We start from the raw sequence: 6,608 nt of genomic DNA, 5'->3' as shown, positions 1-6,608 counted from the left end.
TTTGTGTGCGTCCGCGTTTGTTTTATGTGTGCGTGCGTGCGTGTGTTTATGTGTGCATGTCACCGTGTGTGTGGGCGTGTGTCAGTGCATGTCTGTGTGTGCATGCGTGTGTTTTAGGTGTGCGTGCGCGTTTCTTTGATGTGTGCGTCCGCGTTTGTTTTATGTGTGCGTGCGTGCGTGTGTTTTATGTGTGCATGTCACCGTGTGTGTGTGCGTTTGTCAGTGCATGTCCGTGTACGCATGCGTGTGTTTTATGTGTGCGTGCGCGTTTGTTTTATGTGGGTGTGCGCATTTGTTTAATGTGTGCGTTCGTGCACAGTAAATTTCCAAGTGTCAAAAAGGAAGTGTTAATGTATTTTAACTATTTCATAGACTGGTTTAACTCTTCCAGATGTAACACAACAACAACAGGTGTAAAACGTGGCTCCTCCCCCTGCAGTGCTGTTGTCAATATCCAGAGTTAAAACCCAGGTGTTATTTATTCAGTGTAAAAAGTGAATGAACACTGTCAAGGGTCAATTTAACAATATTCAGTGTTAATATCTTAATATGCTCCGCCCATTTCAAATGATCCAGAAGTTTCTAGAGTAATTGGACCTCATGGACCACCGCCATGTTTCCATTGGTAAAGACTGTGGTAAGTCTCTCCATCTGCTGACTTATATTTAAATGAATTAAACGATTTATACAATTGTATTCACCGTGACTGTACTACCATTCGCTTTTTAGACTTCTAATGTAGATGAATTGCTATGTGGTTCACCAACATTAAGTTACATTCTATTACTTGTAATGCGGTACAGTTAACCTGTGCAGTGAACACCACGTGTAGACACTTGTAACCAATACCACTATGGATTATTGTGTATATTCGGTTTATGGTGCTCGCTCAAAACAACAGATGTATATGCTGTCTGTACATGCGCGCGCCAGTAAGTACGGTAGTTCATTCCCGCGCCACTCCCCCTCTGTCAGGCTTTAGTTTTTAGTAATGTAACCCAGCCGTTTATTTGTCGTTTTATGTTTCAATTATTTTCACTGGAAGTATATAATTAAACCCAGTTGTTATTTTCGTGTTTTATGTTTTATTACTTTTCAATGCATGTATCGCATCAAGACACTGTCGCTTTAAGACGGCCATTGTTTTTTACCTGCGTTCCACGGATGAGACGCGTGGTGTTCAGATGCTTCAGCGGCTCAGAGACTGAGACACGTGTAAGTAAGTAAATAAGTAAGTAATATTTATTTATATAGCGCTTTTCGAGACCAGGGTCACAAAGCGCTTTAACAATCAAAAACAATACTCAAAACAGTACATACTTCAAAGATCAAGACAACACCGAGAACAACAAGTTCGAGAAATTCAAGGAAAAGCCTGAACAAATAGAAACGTCTTAAGATGTTTCTTAAAGGAGTCAGTAGATCCATCAAGCGCAAAGAGAGAGGAAGATTGTTCCAAAGCTTAGGAGCAACAGCCTGAAAAGATTTCTCTCCTCTGGTCCTGAGCCGTGTGCGTGGAACCATCAGTAGATTCTGATCCACAGACCTCAGAGACCGAGCTGGGGTGTAAGGCTGGATCAGATCAGTGATGTAAGGAGGAGCCTGACCATGAATAGCTCTGAAAGTAAGAACCAGAATTTTAAAGTTGATCCTGAAAGAAACTGGAAGCCAGTGAAGACTTTTAAGGATCGGAGAAATGTGAGTTCTCCTACTTGAGCGGGTCAGAATTCTCGCTGCAGAGTTCTGAATCAACTGCAGACGAGACAGCTCCTTCTTGTTAAGACATGAAAACAAACCGTTACAATAGTCCAGACGAGAAGAAACAAACGCATGGATTACAAGCTCCAGATCATGTTGTGACAACATTTTCCTAAGTTTAGAGATTTTTCTCAGTTGAAGGAAACAGTTTCTGGTCAGTTTTCTGCAGTGTTGAACAAGAGACATGTCTTTATCAAATACAACACCCAGGTTTCTCAGGCTCAGTTTGACAGACTGACCTAAGTCACCCAAGTACTGACTCAACCATGGAATCTTATCATCAGGAGCAATCACCAGAGTTTCAGTTTTGTCCACATTAAGCTGTAAAGTGTGCCAACGCTCCTGCAATTTTACTGAATACACTCGCTTATCACTCCTAGGTGAGCCTAAACAATACGTTTATATTATTGTTTATATTGCTGTGTGTAAATGAATGTTGTGTCGAAGCAGCTATTTAAGTTTTTGTGTGAAACTTGAAGCATTGTTTTATAACTTTATTCAAGTGTATATTTTCGATAGTATTTTATATTGTACTGTTTCACTTTGTTTTGAAAGTAAGTTGCACTTTATATTTTGTTATCGTTTGGTGTTCAGATGCTTCAGCGGCTCAGAGTTCACCGCATCTGTTATTTAACACGCCGATTAAACGTTCGTGCTGTTGTATGGTTAACAAGCGTTGAATGTGTTGAAGGTGCCGTAGCTAAGAATCTTGAATATTAATAAAATAAATCGCCTACCATGACCCACCAATATAGCAAACTTTTTATTGGAATATAAATATATTTTCGTCCTTCAAAATAACAAACAAAATACGTGTGTGAGTTACATTATAATTAAAAAAGCTAAGTTTTAGCGAACTAGCTCTCGTGTTAACGCACCACAGAAAGTTACATTACACGCAATGAAACATTATTTCTGAGTCTTAAAGCAATAATGATATCTTACCTCAATAGACGAGTGACGCGCACCTGATTCCGTCAAGTTATGCACAAACGTGAGGATAAAATGCGATCGATCTTTGTCAACAAGTGTGACGTCATCATCCGGAAGTTGCGTATGCGGCAATTTGAAAACTTTTTAGCTGACGCTAAATTTAAACTAAACTTAACTCGGTCATTATACAAGCACGCATCTACTATTGTATTCATGGCGCTTTTAAACAAACAAGCACAATATCTCATTGTATTCCTGTGGTGTGACGTCACCGCTGCAGGATAAGTTGATTAGCATGTGTGACGTCACCCCTGCAGACTCGCGATTAATGTTGACAAACGTCACGTAGACGCTCATAATCGCAGCTAAATAAAAAGAAAACATATGTCCATAAACGCAATCTCAATGAAAGCTTCTATTTTCATAGAAAAGCGCACCGGATTATAAAGAGGATCAAGCGAAATAGCACAGACTTTATTTTACTCATTCATAAAACAATGTCAACATTATGGAGTTGAAACACCTAAAAATATACAATATAGTCACTTTTACAGGACCTTTTAAGCATGTTTTAATCCGCGAGAGCTTCTTGACTTCCGCGATGCGTAAACAATCCAAGCTCCAAAAAATTAAAATTAAGCATTTTTACCGATTTATATTCACTCTGTACCTCCTTAAAGTGGTTTGAGGTCGTTAAGCACAATCAGGATTAGAATCACACTGTTGACATTAAACATTTCAAATGAGCTTCATAGTTGTAGAATTACGGTAGCCAAATGAAACAGCGACACGTCACGTTACCAAGGCAACGAAGAGATGGGCGACGCGTCAAATGTAACCCGGGTCGTTTGAATCCGACGTCGGGGGGTGCTCTGTATAATACTGGGTGACCCGTGCGTGTCAATGCGTGCGCGCGTGTCAATGTGCGTCAATACGTGTGTGTCAATGTGCGTCAATGTGCGTCAATACGTGTGTGTGTGTCAATGTGCGTCAATGCGTGCGGGTGTGTCAATGCGTATAGACGTGTGTTTATATGTGTGTACATATATGTGTGTATGTGTATAGACGTGTGTGTGTATATATGTGTGTGTATGTGTATAGACGTGTGTGTGTATATATATGTGTGTATGTGTATAGACGTGTGTGTGTGTATATATGTGTGTGTATAGACGTGTGTGTATATATATGTGTGTATGTGTATAGACGTGTGTGTATATGTGTGTATGTGTATAGACGTGTGTGTGTGTGTGTGTGTGTGTGTGTGTATATATATATACGTGTGTGTGTTTATATATGTGTGTATGTGTATAGACGTGTGTGTGTATATATATGTGTGTATATGTGTGTATGTGTATAGACGTGTGTGTGTGTATATGTGTGTATGTGTATAGACGTGTGTATATATATGTGTGTATATGTGTGTATGTGTATAGACGTGTGTGTATATATATGTGTGTATGTGTATAGACGTGTGTGTGTATATGTATATGTGTGTATGTGTATAGACGTGTGTGTGTGTGTATATACTGTATATATATTGTAACGATCCTGTTTGTTCTGTTCATTAATGTTGCGGGCACTTTAAGAAGGTGAGTCTGTGCGCATGCGCAGTTGTTGTTAGAGAGATTTCGCGTTCAACTAGTGGTGTGAAGAACGAGCGGCGTTGGTTGTGGCCGAAACAATAACCTCTCTGTGAGTACAGCGAACAAAGAAACAATATCTGTGCAAGACAACCGTCTGGTCATGTGTGGAGGACCAAACGTTACATTGGTGTCAGAAGCGACTTTTTCGGACCTGCTCCTGAGGCGAAGCTAACGGTTATTAGCAACGAACTTTGCTAACGAACGTCCCCGGTATGTACGGGAAAGTGAAGAGCGAAAGTGAGGAGATGGACGTTGGTGCGAGACGACGGGACCATGCTCAACAGTTAAGAGACGCTGTGTTACAACTCTCAGAAGAAGAATGTGCGTCAATGCGTGCGCCAATGTGCAGCAACTGGGCTTCATCAAGTATCAAACAGATCACACATCACACCTACCATGATTTTGTTCAATGAGATGAAAACTTATTTGATGTTCAATCCAGTGTTCAGGTTGACTTCAGTGCTTATGTTTTAGTAGAAGTGAAGCTGTGGTGCTTTAGTTTAATACATGGACACAGCACTAAACTTTGTTGTTGGTTGTTAGTTGTTTTTTTAGATTTTGGGATCAACCGTCACTTTTTAGTAATGGGAGAATTATTTCTCTGCACTGTGCGAGTCGTCCCAGAGCCATTGTTCAGCCTGAAGCCAATACGTTTTTAGGTTGAAAAGTTTGCCCCCCTGAAAAAATGTAATGCCCCCCCTTAAATGTTTTTCTGCAGCCGGGTCTGTCAGTGTTATACTAGATCCACTCAGTATAAACTGTTGTCAACATTGAAGTCAAATCATCTCCAGAAATGATACTTTGTGATGAAGTCTTAATGTTAAAAGAGACAAATGTAATAATATCTTTAATGAATCAATTCATGTACATTTATATCAAACCTGCTATTCCCTGCATGATGGGATCAGAAACACTAGAATTCTACTTTCTCGGGACGTTTTAGATTTACAACGACGACATCATTAAAAGTGTGAACTGCAGTCACACTGCAAGTTTATGTCCATAATCCTTAGATATTCTCTCCAAATGAGAACAATTTAACAGAAGAGTTTAACATTACCTTGGCTGTAGTCATGCTCTGTAGACAGAAGCTTCACCTGCACAGGTGATCTCATTAGCTCGTCCTGTCTCTCCACCTGCACGCAAAGCAACTTGTACTCTCTGCTGCCCTCTAGTGTTGCTAAAACGATTTATTATGTCCAATAAACAAACCTACAGAAAGACTTAACAGTGTGGGTCTTTCTTTTTATTTCAAGGGTCCCCATTTTATCTCAAACATCAATATAGCTAATATTTAACACTAATTGGTAAATATCAAACATGTATGCTTCATTACAGTTGAAACAATTGTTCTCTGGTAACAAATATTTATCATTAAACATGTGTGTTCATGTATGATCCATGGCACTCATCATGATGGACAAATATGATGGAAAAACATTCTATTAGTGTCAGTACAGTACACGAGGTTGGAAATCAACCACGCATTTGCGCATGCGTTGTCCACCTACAAGGAGGTTTATAACGGTCAGACGCGGAAGAATCGACGAAACTATCACTGATAGATTCTCAAAAATCATCTGATATTAAATGATCTTTTCTCTCAAGGATAAGGATGTTGAAGGAGTGACGTCACAGTGTCCACTGTTGAAGGATAAGGATGTTGAGTGTCCAGCTGGAAGGAGCACAGGTACATGTTGTGGTTTATTAAAGTCTCTTTTCATTTTATTGACATCGGTAAATGTAACGCTAAGTTTAAGTGAAGGTATCAAGACCTGTCGCCCTTCCCAGCTATCTTCTAAATAATCCACGGAGGAAAAATTCAGAAAAAAAAGTCTTATATAGATCCAGAGCGGTCCGTAATAGGAACAAAAAAACAAAACAGGCACTCGGGGCGAAGGCAGGGCACTTCTGGAGATCGGGGTCCCAACAGCAACTAAAACAAAAAGACAAAAGGACTCACTTGAGTAAATAAAAGTGCTGACAACGTCAGGAGTATCCAAAGGATTATCCAGTTGTGATTCAAAGGCGAGGAGCGAGATCGAAAGGACAGCCAACCTGGTCTGGAAACGCAATACTCTGGCGAGTTCTTCCGGGTAGAGACGCTCCTTATCAATGGGAAGAACCCGCCACTCCATCATCCCCAGCCGCGCACCTGCCAGCGTCTGTCACTCAAAACACAGGACACATGAAAACGGAAAACCACCTTCAAAATAAAACAAAAGAACATAAGCATGACACTTGTATGTTGATTCTATCAAATGTATTCTGCCT

Source organism: Callionymus lyra, unplaced genomic scaffold (assembly GCF_982586985.1).
Source record: "Callionymus lyra unplaced genomic scaffold, fCalLyr1.hap1.1 HAP1_SCAFFOLD_30, whole genome shotgun sequence".
NCBI lineage: Eukaryota > Metazoa > Chordata > Actinopteri > Syngnathiformes > Callionymidae > Callionymus > Callionymus lyra.
This window is presented reverse-complemented; position numbering follows the sequence as displayed.